Here is a 19,893-nt window from a genome sequence, read left to right on the forward strand (position 1 = left end):
AGTGTCAATCAATTTAAATAAACAACAAAAAGGTCGGATATTCTAATTGATTGAACAACGCACAACCTGTGATATTTCAATTATATGAAAAATATAATGCGGAAAAGAAATAACACAGACACCATGATTTTGTTAACGAGGGATCCACAAATGCAGAAAAATCAGGGACCTAGTCCAGATTGAACACACACTGTATTAAGACGCTACAGACACCAGCCTACTCTAAATTAACTTCGGCATGGATTGTAGTTGAACCCCAATCAATCTCACACTGATCCAAGGTACAATTATGCTCCTACGTCTCTGATCCCAGCAGGATACTACGTACTTGATTCCCTTAGCTGATCTCACCCACAACTAAGAGTTGCTACGACCCAAAGTTGAAGACTTTAATAAACAAATCTGTATCGCACAGAAAAGTCTATGGTAATAAATAAATCCTTCTCCCACGAATATACCTACGAGTTTTGTTCCGTCTTTTGATAAATCAAGATGAACAGGAACCAATTGATAAACCGGACTTATATTCCCAAAGAACAACCTAGGATTATCAATCACTTCACAATAATCCTAATCGACGCAGCGAAAAAAGATATTGTTGAATCACAAACGATGAGACGAAGTGTTTGTGATTTCTTTTATATCTTGCCTATCGGAGATATCAATCTCAAGCCAATTATTACAATTATACTTGTACGATAGAAACAGCAAGATGAGATCACATAACTACAAGAAAGTAGTATCGGTCTGGATTCACAATCCCAATGAAGTCTTTAAGTCGTTAACCTGGTTTAGAAGAAGAAACCAAAGGTTAAAGGAGAATCGACTATAGCTTAGCACAACTAGTATCACACAGAAGGTGTGGAGATTAGGTTTCCCAGTTGCTAGATCTCTTCCTTATATAGTCTTTCAAATCAGGGTTTGCAATCAATGTTAGCTTCGTAACAAAGCATTCAATATTCACCGTTAGATGAAAACATGATTTAGATTCAAGCTAATATCTTTCAACCGTTAGATCGAAAACTAGCTTGTTACACAGAAATGAAATGCACATTTCTAGGCTTGTGTAACTGTACCCAAACTTGTACATTTGTTGGTTCAACAATAGTCAACCAAATGGTTAGCCATATGATCACTTTCATATCAACCATATTCTTCTTCACCATAACTAGTTCAAGTGACTCAAATGAACTAGTTAGAGAGTTGTTCAATTGCAAGGAAATCTTATGTAACTACACAAGACACATTCGAAGCAAAAACGATTTGATTCACTCGAATCGGTTCATGAACTATATATCCACGGTTTGCATTTGCATTCCTTAAGTTCACAAATAATCGTTTTTAGATATAACCTACTCAAGTTCGCGGACTGGGTTCGCGGACTTAAGTTCCCGGACGGAGTTCACAAACTCCAGCAGAAATTCTCAGGACAAGAACTTCCGCCAGTTCGCGGACTTGGCTCACGCCACCATGCCGGTTCTCTTGATCAACAAAGTTCGCAAACTTCGGTTCAAGGAATGAGGACTTATACATATATGTGTTTCCACAACAATTCTTATATCCTCCAATGGTTATATAATCTAAACTCTCATTTCAATCATTGGAACATTCTTAGAGGACGTTGATATTCTATAGTTGTTATTCACAAACTATTTTTCGTCAAAGTAAGAAATTTCCAAAGTGATTGAAACTTGTCATGACTTTCGTCACTAGGTAAAGATGAGCTTGGTTAAAGCGAAAGCTTAACAACACATATTTCGAGAAATAGATAGGCGAGATAACTCGGCTCGAAATATCAAATGTGTATAATCTAAGTCTATATAGGACTTATACATATATGTGTTCCCACAACAATGCTTATATCCTACCAATGATTATGTAATATAAACTCTCATTTCAATCATTGAAACATTTTTAGAGAACGTTATATAGCCGTTATTCACATACCATTTTTCGTCAAAGCAATTTTTAAAGTGATTGAAACATAACATGACTTTCGTCACTTGGTAAAGATGAATTCGGCTAAAGCGAAAGCTTACCAACACATATTTCGAGAAATAGATAGGCGAGATAAACTCGACTCGAAATAGAAAATGTGTATAATGAAAGTCTATATATCAAAACGAATTTTGTCTCAAGAGTAGGAGATAGAGTAAATAGACTTTTGAGTGACAGATAATTTCAAGTGCACATAGCTTTTAGTCGATGAAGATCCACCAGTTTCTTGAGTATTCCTTCGTCTTGTATGATGATTTCCATGGATTCTTGAGATCGACTACACTTTCTATCCTAATCCAAGACCTTAGCTCTAATAGGCTAGTAATAAAGACTTATAGTTTTGATCACTAATATTGACAAACATGCTTGAGATAGCAACGCATCCGAGTTCGACCGAGCAATGCTCTAACAATCTCCCCTTTTGTCAATTTTAGTGGCAAAATTATTAATACAAATGGAATACAAAAATAAAATAAAATAACTTTTGTAGCTCCAATTCCACATGCATAATCTTCAACATTACTCGAAATCTTCGTCACTTCCAAGTACTCCAATGATCCCAAAGGTTGTAAGTTCAGCATCATCGTCGTTGAAGATCCGTAGCTATAACAACAAGAAAACAATAGTTCTCAATCATTGTTATAGAGTGTCATAGTATTATTACACAGCGTCAAAGTTCAATTGTATCACAACTTCAACAGCAATACTATGGTGATACGTATCACTCCCTGTTAGTCAACACTCCATCTCACATGGAAACCACCCCCCCTTACATAATGATCCGAAAATCATATGTATTTTTAGTGTGAACTACATATTAATTCTCCCCCTTTTTGTCAATAAAATTGGCAAAGGTACAAGAACGGGATCCTAATGAAATTTCCGAAAGAGACATTTCATGACCAAAAGAAACCGAAAATATATCATCTTATTTAGATGCAATCATAAAGACGAATCTAAATGCATTCATCAAGGAGTTTGTAAAGATACAAGATAACCCCTATGATATTCCACAGCCGCACTCCCCATAAAGATTTGTAAATTAAGCACAAGTTCAATTAAGAACTCTCCCCCATAAAATGTCATTCCCGAAAGAACAACAAAAGCGACCTTAATTTCGAAAGAAAAGAAGGATTTCTTTGGACATAACAAATCACGTACAAGTATGATTTGAATCCAAAAATATGTAATTAAACTAACCATAAGAGAACCCATGATTAATTTAATCGACAAATGTTCAACATAAGTGAACTTATGGAGACTTAAAAATATATAATTAGATTAATCACAAGAGAACCCATAATTAATCTAATCTAAATACACAACCAAACTAATCAAAAAAGTAATCAATTTAATTGGTCATGTTCGACATAAGAAAACTTACGGAGCAACAACTAAATAACCAAACAAGATGATTAATTTAGTTGAATATGCTCGACCTAAAGTACCTCACGGAACAACAACATAGCTAATAATAAAAATAACCAACTTGGTCGTTCAATGCTCAACATAAGACACTTTACGGAGCCTCACAGTAATACATAAAATATGGATCATGGAAGATCAATAATGTGGAATATACAAGGATTCATTCTATTTTCTGTCACTATTCGCATAACGACATTCAATAGACATAATCCTTGCAAACAAAATATTTTAACCTATCTTCCATCAATAATTGACATAATAGGCTTAACTTTTGTATTTTTCAAAAGTCTATCATTATTTTATCAATACATGCATATCGACATACGAAAGACTTAACTTTTGACAAGGTATGGGAAAATCATAGTTCACGAACGTAAACACACATATCCCATAACAAATTTGCAATATATAAAACCATAAAGATTAATACTACAAAAATCATCTTCCAAACAAATTTAGAGTTTAAACCAATAAATCTAAAAACAAGAAGATGAAAACGTTGGACATAGCTATGTGTAATCACAATAATGGCTATTCCAAACACTAGTTATTCTTCTAACAAAATAGAAGATTTACTAGGCAAACATAAACTCCTATAGAGAACATGATCTGAAAAACACTAGATCCGGTCAGCAACCAGAGATTGAACATGGACGAGCTCATCAGTTGCTTTCTTCAATTCGTTTTTCAAAAACTCAAGATTCCTTGTTGCGATTCCGAGTTGTTCACATATGACTTCAAAATATTGAAGAAGATTTCCTACCAGTTGTGATGATATCTGAACTGTTAGTTTGTTTTCATGATCAATGGCATGGAGGCATGTTATGAAAACAAGATTATCATGAAACTCGATAGTCTTCCTTTCTTGACTTCATCATTTTCATTTCCTCCATTCATTGTGCACACAAAAACCTTTGACCTTTCAGAACAGTGTAACACGGGATGACACCCAAGTATATAAATAAGTTCCATGGAAAACCCTAAGAGAACTTGTACACGTTCGTGTGGGCCAGAAGTTCATGCACTGGTGGTCACGGCCTTAAGATGTGACAAAAAGGAAGGAGAATGAAGTTCGAGTGTCAAAACTAATAGTTGAGAACCAACTATTTGGAGGAAGTACACGCAAACAGGAAATTTTCTCAAGAACAAAGGATCATGATTATCTACTAGAGAAAAACTGGAGCGAAGCTCAACATATTTTAAAGATCAACAACAAGAAAGGAAGAGAATACATACAACCTTGACAACACTTCTCAAGACACACTTCTTGAGAACAATGAGCATCCTTCTTAAATTAAAAGAGGGATGTTGCAGTGAGCAGTCATGGTGTATTAAGATGAGAATTTTGCTAATCAATTTTGACTTCTTTTTTTTTCTCCTTCAGAAGGATTTAGAGACAAATCACATGACATAGTTGAAGGAGTTTTATTAAGAGATGGACTATGAGTATCTGAGTTAATCGCTTTCCATGTTTTTTTGATGCCCCGTTTGAGTCTGTTTATGCTTATCTTAAGTTCTGAGACTCGATTATTGATATGTAAGCAATCTGGAGCTGAACTCTTGGATTTGCGGCCTTCTTCAGGGAGTGACAAGAAACTTGACCTTTCTTTCTTTCTCCTATGTCTTTTCCTATTTTCAGAGTTATTATAGAAGTCAGTTAATCTTCGGTCGTTCTTCCTGCTACCATTTTTTGTTTTAAAGGCACGATAAAGAAAAAACTTATCATAGTAGTTTTCTTGATTGTCGAAAGTGCCCTTTACTCCAACAATGTGAGAGACAGGTTTGATGACTTCTTTAGACATCCATGCAAGCATGTTGTGAAGTTTTTCATTCCTTAACCGAAAACGACATCTTCGCTCAGAATGTCCTTTATTTCCACAGTAATAGCAGTTAAAGGAATTATTCTTAACCGTTCTCGTGTGAGTATATTTGGAAGAAGTAGAATCCTTATTTTTAGCCACATTACAAGCTGCGAAAGTTTTTTCATATGAAGAATTATCAACAGCTTTAACAAAATTGATCTTACTAGTTTTTGGAGCGTCTATTACTTTATAGCCCAGACCACGTGTATCACGATTTTCTTTACATGCTCCAATCATAGAAGACAATTTTGTAGAGATAGAATTGAATCTTCTCAGACTCTCTTCCAGTAATTTCACTTTATCAAGAGCATCTGCAAGGTCAGTCTCCAAAGATTTTTCTTTGGCAAGAAGACAGAGTTCTTTGTCATTAAAACATTTTTGTTGAGAGTCATATCTTGCTTCAACTTCTGCAAGTCTTTCTTTCAACACAAGGAGATTTCGGAGAAGATTATCACATTCAGAACTTTTTGTTCATACATCTTCCTCATGATCTTTAACGATAGATTTTAGGAGATTATATCCTCCATCATATCCTCTAAAGAGTTTTCTCAATTTTCCGTTTTCTTGACAAAGAGGAGTCATGTACTTACTCAAGCAAGTTGTTGACTTCTTTTCTTTCAAAGCATGGTCAAACAGCTTGATATATTGAGAGACTTACTCATCGATACTTTGTCCTTCTTCTGAATCACTGTCATCTGACAGTTCATCCAACTTCTCATCAAGAGATTTTTCCCAGTCGAATGCAGATTCAGTCAAGGAACAGGAGATAAAGATTTTTTTAGAAGTTTCAGGACTTTAAATCTCACCCGAGAGTCTCCGAACTGATGTTGCATTATCAAAGATAGTATTCTTGTCCATAGAGTCAGATTTCCACAAACACATACTTTTGAGGTCTTAAACGTGTTTGGATGCTCTGATACCAATTCAAAAAGTGGGGGTACAACAACCACACCCAATATTTCGCTTAGCAATCTGTATGGACAAACTCCAATATACTTTTTAGAGAATCAACTAGACAATCAGACTCAATCTAGATAAAAAGTATATCAAAGAGTTTATATATCAATCTCTCGATTTGATATATACTCAAGCAAATATAAATATGTGAGTCTTTATCACATACTAGAGAGATAACTTGGATGGTACCATAGACCAATATCCAAGTGTCAATAAATTTAAATCAATAACCAAAAGGTGGGATATTCTAATTGATTGAACAACGCACAACCTGTGATATTTCAATTATATAACAAAATATAACGCGGAAAAGAAATAACACAGACACCATAATTTTGTTAACGAGGAAACCGCAAATGCAGAAAAAACCTGGGACCTAGTTCAAAATGAACATACACTGTATTAAGCCGCTACAAACACTAGCCTACTCCAAATTAACTTCGGTCTGGACTGTAGTTGAACCCCAATCAATCTCACACTGATCCAAGGTACAGTTACGCTCCTACGTCTCTGATCCCAGCAGGATACTACGTACTTGATTCCCTTAGATGATTTCACCCACAACTAAGAGTTGCTACGACCCAAAGTCGAAGACTTTAATAAACAAATCTGTATCACACAGAAAAGTCTACGGTAATAGATAAATCCGTCTCCCATGAATATACCTACGAGTTTTGTTCCGTCTTTTGATAAATCAAGGTGAAAAAGCGGGGGTCTAACAACACCACCCAATATTTCACTTAGAAATATGTATGGACAAATTCAAATATACTTTTAAGAGAATCAACAAGACTCAATCAATTAAAAGTATATCAACGAGTTTATATCTCTCTCTTGATTTGATTTACTCAAGCAGGTACTGCGAGTTGTAATCAAATACAAGGAATTACTCGGATGGTACCAAAGACCAATATCCGAGGATCAATCAATGGTAATCAACAACCAAAGGTTGGATTACTCCAATTGATGATCTGACGCACAACCTGTATTATTTCAATTATAAAGATAAAACAATATAATGTGGAAACTGAAATAACACAGACTTATATTCCCGAAGAACAGGAACCAATCAATAATACCAGACTTATATTCCCGAAGAATAACTTAGTATTATCAATCACCTCACAATAATCTTAATCGACGCAGCGAAAATAGATATTGCGGAATCACAAACGATGAGACGAAGTTTGTTTGTGATTACTTTTCTATCTTGCCTATCGGGGATATAAAATCTCAAGCCAATTATTTCAATTGTACTCGTACGATAGAAGATGCAAGATCAGATCACACAACTACAAGAAAAGTAGTATCGGTTCTGCTTCACAATCCCAATGAAGTCTTAAAGTCGTTAACCTGGTTTAGAAGAAGAAACCAAAGGTTAAAGGAGAATCGACTCTAGCTTAGCACAACTAGTATCACACAGAATGTGTGGGGATTAGGTTTCCCAGTTGCTAGAGTTCTCCCTTATATACACTTTCAAATCAGGGTTTGCAATCAATGTTAGCTTAGTAACAAAGCATTCAATATTCATCGTTAGATGAAAACCTGATTAGATTCAACCTAATATTTCTCAACCGTTAGATCAAAAACTTAGCTTGTCACACACAAATGAAATGTCCAATTTTGGGTTTATGAACCGTACCCAAACATAAACATTTGTTGGCTCAACAAGTCAACCAAATGGTTAGCCATATGATTACTCTCATATCAACCTTATTCTTCTTTACCATAACTAGTTCAAATGACTCAAATGAACTAGTTAGAGAGTTGTTCAATTGCAAGGAAATCTTATGTAACTACACAAGACACAATTGAAGCAAAATCGGTTTGATTCACTCGAATCGGTTCATGAACTTTATAGCCACGGTTTGCAAAAGAATTCCTTAGTTTATTTAAACATTAGTTCAAGAACAAACGATTTTAGATATAACCTTCTCAAGTTTGCGGACTGGGTTCGCGGACTTAAGCTCATGGAAGGAGTACACAAACCCAGCAGAAAATCTCGGGCTGAGAAGTTCGCGGACTTGGCTCACGCCACTTCCATTTCTTTTGATCAACAAAGTTCGCAAACTTTGGTTCAAGGAATAAGGACTTATACATATATGTGTTCCCACAACAATGCTTATATACTACCAATGGTTATGTAATATAAACTCTCATTTCAATCATTGAAACATTCTCAGAGAACGTTATATAGCCGTTATTCACATACCATTTTTCGTCAAAGAAATTTTCAAAGTGATTGAAACATAACATGACTTTCGTCACTTGGTAAAGATGAATTCGGCTAAAGCGAAAGCTTACCAACACATATTTCGAGAAATAGATAGGCGAGATAAACTCGACTCGAAATAGCAAATGTGTATAATGAAAGTCTATATATCAAAACGAATTTTGTCTCAAGAGTAGGAGATAGAGTAAATAGACTTTTGAGTGACATATAATTTCAAGTGCACATAGCTTTTAGTCGATGAAGATCCACCAGTTTCTTGAGTATTCCTTCGTCTTGTATGATGATTTCCATGGATTCTTGAGCTCGACTACACTTTCTATCCTAATCCAAGACCTTAGCTCTAATAGGCTAGTAATAAAGACTTATAGTTTTGATCACTAATATTGACAAACATGCTTGAGATAGCAACGCATCCGAGTTCGACCGAGCAATGCTCTAACAATCTCCCATTTTGTCAATTTTAGTGGCAAAATTATTAATACATATGGAATACAAAAATAAAATAAAATAACTTTTGTAGCTCCAATTCCACATGCATAATCTTCAACATTACTCGAAATCTTCGTCACTTCCAAGTACTCCAATGATCCCAAAGGTTGTAAGTTCAGCATCATCGTCGTTGAAGATCCGTAGCTATAACAACAAGAAAACAATAGTTCTCAATCATTGTTATACAGTGTCATAGTATTATTACACAGCGTCAAAGTTCAATTGTATCACAACTTCAACAGCAATACTATGGTGATACGTATCACTCCCTCTTAGTCAACACTCCATCTCACATGGAAACCACCCCCCCTTACATAATGATCCGAAAATCATATGTATTTTTAGTGTGAACTACATATTAATTCTCCCCCTTTTTGTCAATAAAATTGGCAAAGGTACAAGAACGGGATCCTAATGAAATTTCCGAAAGAGACATTTCATGACCAAAAGAAAGAACACACATCATCCTATTTAGATGAAATCATAAATCCGAATCTAAATGCATTCATCAAGGAGTTTAAAGATACAAGATAACCCCTATAATATTCCACAGCCCCACTCCCCACAAAGATTTGACAATTAAGTGCAAGTTCAAAAAGAACTCCCCCCATAAATGTCATTCCCAAGGGAACAAGAGCGACCTTAATTTCGAAAGAGAAAAGAAGGATTTCTTTGGACATAACAAATCACATACAAGTATGAATTTGAATCCAAAATATTAAATTAAACAAAAGAAGTTCATGATTAATTTAACCAAAAATGCTCAACACAAGTAAACTTATGGAGACTTAAGAGGGCTCAATTAGATTAATCACAAGTAAACCCATAATTAATCTAATCTAAATACTCAACCAAATTAACTAAAAAAGTAATCAATTTAATTGGTCATACTCACATAAGAGAGTCTATGGAGAAATGACTAAGTTAAACGATCAACCCAGTCATGAACGCTCAAACATAAGAAGACTTATGGAGTCATAACTAAATAACCAAACAAGATGATTAATTTAGTTCAAAATGCTCAACATAAAATACCTTACGAAAAAACAACAAGGCTAATCATAAAAATAATCAACTTGGTTGTTTCGTGCTCAACATAAGACACATTACGGAGCCACACAGTAATACATAAAATATGGATCAGGGAAGATCAATTACTGCGGAATATACAAGGATTCCTTATATTTTCCATCACTATTTGCATAACGACATTTAATAGACATAATCCTTGCAAACAAAAGATTCTAACCTATCTTCCATCAATAAATGACAATATAGGCTTAACTTTTTTATTTGTCAAAAGTCCATTCATTCTTTCATCAATACATGCATATCCATTCATGAACGACTTTACTTTTGACAAGATATGGGACAATCAAGTTCACGGACGCAAACACACATATCCCATAACAATATTACAATATATAAAACCATAAAGATTAATACTGCAAAAATCATCTTCCAAACAATTTTAGAATTTAAACCAATAAATCTAAAAACATGAAGATGAAAACGTTGGACATAGCTATGTGTAATCACAAAAAAAAGCTATTCCAATCTCTAATTATTCTTCTCAACAAAACAATAAAAATAGAAGATTTACTAGACAAACTCCTATAAAGCATTTCACTTACATTAAGTACACTTCTCAACCTCTCTGTATTCATCAAGCTCATCTTCAATCAAATCAATCCTCGATTCCAGATGATCCATCTTTTCTTCGAGTTTCTTGGAAGAAGCTTCAAGTTCACTTTTAGGGGCATAAACTTGTTCTAAGACTAGATTCATGGTTAAAGAGAGCTTATCAAACTGAGAGACAGAGATGTTCCCGTCCAGAGAGGAACCGTGAGTATCAGGGCTCATCACATCAGAAGAATCGAATCGTATCTTCTTAGAAGGAAAGAGAACAATCCAAACATCATCTTCATTACTATAAAGACTTGAAGAAGACATGATACAGACGGTAGAAGAAATGTTTATGCTAAGGAGACAAACTTAATTATAAAAGCAAGTGGGGATGGGATACAAATATCCAAAATTACCTTTGACCAAAACCCTAAAAAAATATCCACAGAAAAGATCCTTAACTGAAAACGTTTGAACAAAAATCTTGGCTAAGTAACAAAAAAAAACTTTCATCACAACCCTCTTGAAGATTAAGATTTTTGTCTACCAGGGATAAACAAAAATCATCAATACAGTATTACAAACTGTAGTTGTTCCAATTCTCCAAAGAATCGATTAGCTTCTTTTAAGGGTATGCAGTATGTGATGTACCTTGTTTTTGTTTTGCTTTTATGAAAGAAGAGTTATATTCATCATTCTTTCTTTCTTTCAGCACAGATTTGAATACCTTGATTGCTGATTTTCGTAAACTATGCATTCTATTGGAAATCTATTTTACAAAGGATAAGGGTTTTGTATGAGATTTCTTTTTCTTGTTCTACAAACAACGTTTGACAGAGGAATGCTTTTTCTGTTTCATGGTGCCACATGTTTTAAGGTGAGCCTGATTATCATGTATGGAAATCACAGGAATAGATAAATTCTTGTGATTTTCTAAATTTTCCTTGTCGTCAGGGTGACTCAAAGATGAGGTATAATCAGGAGGAATTTGCCGATAATTCATAGTCGAAAAGGTTCGATATGTTTTGTACGAATCAGGATTGATCAACTTCAATTTTAAGTTAGTCATTTGATATTCCAGATTTTCAATCCTTTTTAAGACTTCCTTTACAGGATGAAGAATTTCAGAGGAAGTAAGATTGTTTATCATGGAATACTCAGAACTGTAGGGAGGATAGGTGTGATTATCAGCAAAAAGATTAAGAGAACCATCATAGATATCATCCTCGGGACAGTAGTCAAGAGTGGCCATCCATGCTTTAGTTATCTCACTCGTCTCCATATCAGGACATTTTGAAGTATAGTGAATACTCCTATAGCACTTGAAACTGGAATTGTTATCATAGTTTTTCTGAAACTTTTTATTAATTGACTGAGCTTTCGTTTGAGACTTTCTTTTCCCATGTCTAAGATATTTCTTAAGATGTTGTATAAACAGTGACAAAATCGAATTAAAGCAATTATCGTCACTTTTATCAGTCAATTTAGAACGTCGAGACTTACGGTCAGATGCAACAACATGATTGCTAAATTGATGACTTTTCTCTCTTTGTTCAAGTTCAAGATCGAAAATTTTCAACTTTCCACCAAGAGTATTTCTAGATAGTATATCAAGGTTATTTCCCTCAACGATGGCATGCTTCTTAGAATCGTATCTAGATGGCAGCGATTTGAGAATTTTCATTACAATGTCCTTTTCAGGAATAGTCTTACCCAATGCAAAGGATGCATTAACAATTTCAGACACTTTGTGATTAAACTCATCAAATGTTTCTTCATCTGCCATACGAAGGTTTTACCAATCGGAATTAAGGTTTTGAAGCCTAGCTTCCTTTTCACTGGAGTTACCTTCGAATACGGTTTCCAAGATATCCCAAGCTTCTTGCGACTTAGTGCAATTAGTTACATGGTGCTGAAGATTTGGGGTAATGGCATGTATGATCGCATTTAAACCGTCGGAATTTTGCTTTGCAGCAAGTATCTCAGCAGGGCTGTATTCACCAATAGGTTTGGGAACGTTTACATCTCCAACTGCCACAACGGAAGGATCATAGCCATTAACAACATATACACATGATTGAAAATCACGCGCTAGAAGAAAATCTCGCATATAAATTTTCCATTATAAGTAATTAGAGCCATCGAAGACTGGTGGTACGTTAATAGAGATAGCACCTCTGTCCATAGAGTCAGATCGCTACAAACACATACTTGTAAAGTCTTAAACGTGTTTTCCTGCTCTGATACCAATTGAAAAAGCGGGGGTATAACAACACCACCCAATATTTCACTTAGAAATTTGTATGGACAAACTCGAATATTTTTTTAAGAGAATCAACAAGACTCAATCAATTAAAAGTATATCAACGAGTTTATATCTCTCTGTTGATTTGATTTACTCAAGTAGGGACTGCGAGTTCTAATCAAATACAAGGAATAACTCGGATGGTACCAAAGACCAATATCCGAGGATCAATGAATGACAATCAACAACCAAAGGTTGGATTGCTCTAATTGATGATATAACGCACAATCTATATTATTTCAATTATAAAGATAAAACAATATAATGCGGAACTTAAATAACACAGACAACAGAAATTTTGTTAACGAGGAAACCGCAAATGCAGAAAAACCCTGGGACCTAGTCCAGATTGAACACACACTGTATTAAGCTGTTACAGACACTAGCCTACTCCAAACTAACTTCGGTCTGGACTGTAGTTGAACCCTAATCAATCTCACACTGATCCAAGGTACAATTATGCTCTTACGCCTCTGATCCCAGCAGGATGCTACGTACTTAATAAACAAATCTGTATCACACAGAAAAGTCTACGATAATAGATAAATCCGTCTCCCACGAATATACATACGAGTTTTGTTCAGTCTTTTGATAAATCAGGGTGAACATGAACCAATCGATAATACCAGACTTATATTCCCGAAGAAAAACTTAGTATTATCAATCACCTCACAATCATCTTAATCGACGCAGCGAGAAAAGATATTGCGGAATCACAAACTATGAGACGAAGTTTGTTTGTGATTGCTTTTCTATCTTTCCTATCGGAGAATAAAATCTCAAGCCAATTATTTCAATTATACTCGTACGATAGAAGATACAAGATCAGATCACACAACTACAAGAAAAGTAGTATCGGTCTGGCTTCACAATCCCAATGAAGTCTTTAAGTCGTTAACCTGGTTTAGAAGAAGAAACCAAAGGTTAAAGGAGAATCGACTCTATCTTAGCACAACTAGTATCACACATAATGTGTGGGGATTAGGTTTCCCAGTTGCTAGAGTTCTCCCTTATATACACTTTCAAATCAGGATTTGCAATCAATGTTAACTTAGTAACAAAGCATTCAATATTCACCGTTAGATGAAAACATGATTAGATTCAAGTTAATATTTCTCAACCGTTAGATCGAAAACTTAGCTTGGCACACACAAATGAAATGTCCAATTTTGGGTTTAGGAACCGTACCCAAATATTAACATTTGTTGGTTCAACAAGTCAACCAAATGGTTAGCCATATGATTACTCTCATATCAACCTTATTCTTCTTTACCATAACTAGTTCAAATGACTCAAATGAACTAGTTAGAGAGTTGTTCAATTGCAAGGAAATATTATGTAACTACACAAGACACAATTGAAGCAAAATCGGTTTGATTCACTCGAATCGGTTCATGAACTTTATATCCACGGTTTGCAAAAGAATTCCTTAGTTTGTTCAAACATTAGTTCAAGAACAACCGATTTTAGATATAACCTGCTCAAGTTCGCGGACTGGGTTCGCGGACTTAAGCTCATGGAAGGAGTACACAAACTCCAGCAGAAAATCTCGGGCCGAGAAGTTCCGCAATTTCGCGGACTGAGTTCGCGAACTTGGCTCACGCCACTTCCATTTCTCTTGATCAACAAAGTTCGCAAACTTTGGTTCAAGGAATAAGGACTTATATATATATGTGTTTCCACAACAATTTTTATATCATACCAATGGTTATGTAATCTAAACTCTCATTTCAATCATTGAAACATTCTTAGAGAACGTTATATAGCCGTTATTCACAAACCATTTTTCGTCAGAGCAATTTTCAAAGTTATTGAAACATAACATGACTTTCATCACTTGGTAAAGATGAATTCGGCTAAAGCGAAATCTTACCAACACACATTTCGAGAAATAGATAGGAGAGATAAACTCGACTCGAAATAGCAAATGTGTATAATGAAAGTATATATATCAAAACGACTTTTGTCTCAAGAGTAGGAGATAGAGTAAATAGACTTTTGAGTGACAGATAAGTTCAAGTCTCCACATACCTTTTAGTCGATGAAGATCCACCAGTTCCTTGAGTAGTCCTTCGTCTTGTATGCCGATTGCCATGGATTCTTGAGCTCAACTACACTTTTTATCCTAATCCAAGACCTTAGCTCTAATAGGCTAGAAATCAAGACTTATAGTTTTGATTACTAATATTGACAAACATGCTTGAGATAGAAACGCATGCGAGTTCGACCGAGCAATGCTCTAACAATCTCCCCTTTTGTCAATTTTAGTGGAAAAACTATTAATACATATGGAATACAAAAAAAAACTTAACTTTTGTAGCTCTTATTCCACATGCCTAATCTTCAACATTACTCGAAATCTTCATCACTTCCAAGTACTCCAATGATCCCAAAGGTTGTAAGTTCAGCATCATCGTCGTTGAAAATCTGTATCTATAACAACAAGAAAACAATAGTTCTCAATCATTGTTATATAGTGTCATAGTATCATTACAAAGCATCAAAGTTCAATTATATCACAACTTCAACAGCAATACTATGGTGATATGTATCACTCTCCCTTATTCAATACACCATCTCACATGGAAACCACTCCCCCTTACATAATGATCTTAAAACCATATGTATTTGTAGTGTGAACTACATATTAATTCTCCCTCTTTTTGTCAATAAAATTGGCAAAGGTACAAGAACACACATCATCTTATTTAGATGAAATCATAAATCCGAAGCTAAATGCATTCATCAAGGAGTTTAAAGATACAAGATAACCCCTATAATATTCCACAGCCCCACTCTCCACAAAGATTTGACAATTAAGCGAAAGTTCAAAAAGAACTCTCCCTCATAAAATGTCATTCCCAAGGGAACAACAAGAGCGACCTTAATTTCGAAAGAGAAAAGAAGGATTTCTTTGGACATAACAAATCACATACAAGTATGAATTTGAATCCAAAATATTAAATTAACCACAAGAAGTTCATGATTAATTAAACCAAAAATTCTCAACACAAGTAAACTTATGGAGACTTAAGAGCGCTGAATTAGGTTAATCACAAGTAACGCATGCGAGTTCGACCGAGCAATGCTCTAAAATAAGGTGAACAGGAAACAATTGATAAACCAGACTTATTTTCCCGAAGAATAGCCTAGTATTATCAATCACCTCACAATAATCCTAATCGACGCAGCAAAAAAAGATATTGTGGAATCACAAATGATGAGACGAAGTGTTTGTGATTTCTTTCATATCTTGCCTATCGGAGATATCAATCTCAATCCAATTATTACAATTGTACTCGGACGATAGAAACAACAAGACCAGATCACACAACTACGAGAAAGTAGTATCGGTCTGGCTTCACAATCCCATTGAAGTCTTTAAGTCGTTAACCTGGTTTTAGAGAAGAAAACCAAATGTTAGAGGAGATTCGACTCTATCTTAGCATAACTAGTATCACACAGAAGGTGTGTGGATTAGGTATCCCAGTTGCTAGAGCTCTCCCTTATATAGTCTTTCAAATCAGGGTTTGCGATCAATGTTAGCTTGGTAACAAAGCATTCAATATTCATCGTTAGATGAAAACCTGATTTCGATTCAAGCTAATATCTTTCAACCGTTAGATCGAAAATTAGCTTGTTACACACAAATGAAATGAGCGTTTCTAGGGTTGTGTAACCATACCCAAACTTGTACATTTGTTGGTTCAACAATAGTCAACCAAATGGTTAGCCATATGATCACTTTCATATCAACCATATTATTCTTCACCATTACTAGTTCTAGTGACTCAAATGAACTAGTTAGAGAGTTGTTCAATTTCAAGGAAATCTTATGTAACTACACAAGACACAATCGAAGCAAAAACGATTTGATTCACTCGAATCGGTTCATGAACTATTTATCCACGGTTTGCATTTGCATTCATTAATTTATATAAGAATAAGTTCACAAATCATCGTTTTTAGATATAACCTACTCAAGTTCACGGACTGGGTTCGCGGACTTAAATTCCCGGACGGAGTTCACAAACTCCAGCAGAATTCTCGGAACAAGAACTTCCGCCAGTTTGCGGACTTGGCTCACGCCACCATGCCGGTTCTCTTGATCAACAAAGTTCGCAAACTTCGGTTCAAGGAATAAGGACTTATACATATATGTGTTTCCACAACAATTCTTATATCCTCCAATGGTTATATAATCAAAGTTCATAAACTTCGGTTCTTAGAGGACATTGATATTCTATAGTTGTTATTCACAAACTATTTTTCGTCAAAGTAAGCAATTTCCAAAGTGATTGAAACTTGTCATGACTTTCGTCACTAGGTAAATATGAGCTTGTTAAAGCGAAATCTTACCAACACATATTTCGAGAAATAAATAGGAGAGATAAACTTGGCTCGAATTAGCAAATGTGTATAATCAAAGTCTATATAGCAAAACAACTTTTGTCTCAAGATAGGAGATGAATAGACTTTTGAGTGATAGATAATTCAAGTCTCCACATACCTTTTAGTCGATGAAGATCCACCGGTTCCTTGGGTAGTCCTTCGTCTTGTATGATGATTGCCATGGAGTTGTTGAGCTCAACTACACTTTCTATACTAGTCCGAGACCTTAGCTATAGTGGACTAGAAATAAAGACTTATAGTTTTGATCACAAACATTGATAAACATGTTTGAGATAACAACGCATGCGAGTTCGACCGAGCAATGCTCTAGCACAATTAGTTCCTGTTCACCTTGATTTTATCAAAAGACATAACAAAACTTGTAGGTTTATCTGTGGGAGACATATTTATCTATTATCATAGACTTTTCAGTGTGACACAGATTTGTTTATTTAAGTCTTCGACTTTGGGTCGTAGCAACTCTTGGTTGTGGGTAAGATCAGCTAAGGGAATCAAGTGCGTAGCATCCTGTTGGGATCAGAGACGTAAGGAGAAAAACTGTACCTTGAATTAGTGTGAGATTGATTGGGGTTCAACTACAGTCCAGTTCGAAGTTAGTTTGTAGTAGGCTAGTGTCTGTAGCAGCTTAATACAATGTGGTGTTCAATCTGGACTAGGTCCCGGGGTTTTTCTGCATTTGCGGTTTCCTCGTTAACAAAACTTTTGGGGTTTGTGTTATTTCTTTACAACATTATATTTTGTTATATAATTGAAATATCACAGGTTGTGCGTTGTATCGATCAATTGTGAAATCCAACCTTTGGTTGTTGATTGGAAATTGATTGATCCTTGGATATTGGTCTTTGGTACCATCCAAGTTTATATCTCTTGTATTTAATAAAGACTCGCATATTTCTATTTGCTTGAGTATAGATTAAATCAAGAGATCGAGATAATAACTCCTTGATATACTTTTTATTAAGATTGAGTCTGATTGTCTTGTTGATACTCTTAAAAGTATACTAGAGTTAGTCCATACAAATTTCTAATCGAAATATTGGGTGAGGTTGCTAGACTCCCACATTTTCACATTTCATCAGAGGTAGGTTCACAAACTTTATATTTTACAAAGACACAGATAGATAATTTGTTCCTAGTGGAGCTAGCACAATTGAGAATGAGCTCATCCTTGAGATCAAGCTATCTAGTCGTCAAGGGATCGAATTTCTACTAGTAAGAAACTCTAATTTGATAAATACAGCTTACAGAACGAAAGTTTTTACTTCCCAAATGAGTAAATAAACTAACGCCACAAAGGTATTTCAATATTTATTGAATAAAAAGAGATAAGGTCAGGCCGAAGTCAAAATAAACCACCATGATTTTTTCTTTGGTTTCTAGGTTTCATATTTCATTTAATATTCTATTTTTGTCCGAATTCCCTGTTCAATATTTTCTATTATTTTATCAAGATTTTTGTCTTAATTTTATGTTTTTTTCTTTATGTATCTTTTTTCTACTTCTCTAATCTCTTTGATTTCTTGATGGAAAATCAATTTCTTGAATTGCTTGTTTTCCAGGATCGGTTTTGCAGAAATGCCCTATCATATCAGTTGGCATTTTTCAAGTTTGTATCATCATAACTGTCATATTTACATTTGGCTAAAGCACTAGTGCCTCAGTTTCTAGTTCTCTTTATTACTCGCATCATGAATTTCAACACTTATCTTCATCGGGTGTCTCATGATATATAGTACTTCGCTATATAGAAATGGGTACTTTACTTCAATTTGATCCTTTGTATTCTAGACTTTTTATTCATTATATCTTTTTCATCAACACCACATACTCTTTTTTCAGTCTTCTTTGGACATCTCTTCCTTTATACTCTTGTTAAATGCTAATTATCTCTTTGTTTCCCTCTATACCCTTCCCAAAAAAAACAATTTCTCTTATTTCTTATTAGAAAGCATATCAATTGTACGTATTACCCAAAAAATTGAGGTAGATTATACTGATTAATAACCAATTAAAAGTAAGGGTTGTAACTTGTATCTCACTTTAACAATGCTATTTTCATTGGTATCAAAGATTGGAAATCCAGCTTGGCTGGTAAACTTTATGCTCATAGTATTATAACACGGCAAGAGACAGAAGAGTCTATTAAGTTTATTTGGCATCATCTTCGAAGAAATAATCAGTGGTATTTTCAAGTCAAAACCATTGACCCTAACATCTTTTCAATCAAATTTAGTAATGTCGATGATAAAAATGCAACTCTATATGGTGGTGCCTCGAATTTCGATGGATATTTAATAGATTTGAGATACTGTATTCTTAATATGGATTAGTAATGTTGCTCCTAATCCGGTCATCGTCATACATCAAGTTAGTTTTTGTATTACTCAACGTCATTTAGGTAATGCATTTGTTACTACTAATAAATATGTTAGAGCTAGATCTATTGTGAATGATACTTGGAAATCTCCTTGTTTGAATGTTTTGAAAATTAATGTTGATGCCTCTTTCAGTCCTTATTCATTACTAGATTGTATCAGTATTATAAAAAGAAATAATACAAGGCCATATGTGGTGGGAAAGGA

This window comes from Papaver somniferum, unplaced genomic scaffold, assembly GCF_003573695.1.
Source record: "Papaver somniferum cultivar HN1 unplaced genomic scaffold, ASM357369v1 unplaced-scaffold_8, whole genome shotgun sequence".
In the NCBI taxonomy this organism is placed as follows: Eukaryota; Viridiplantae; Streptophyta; class Magnoliopsida; order Ranunculales; family Papaveraceae; genus Papaver; species Papaver somniferum.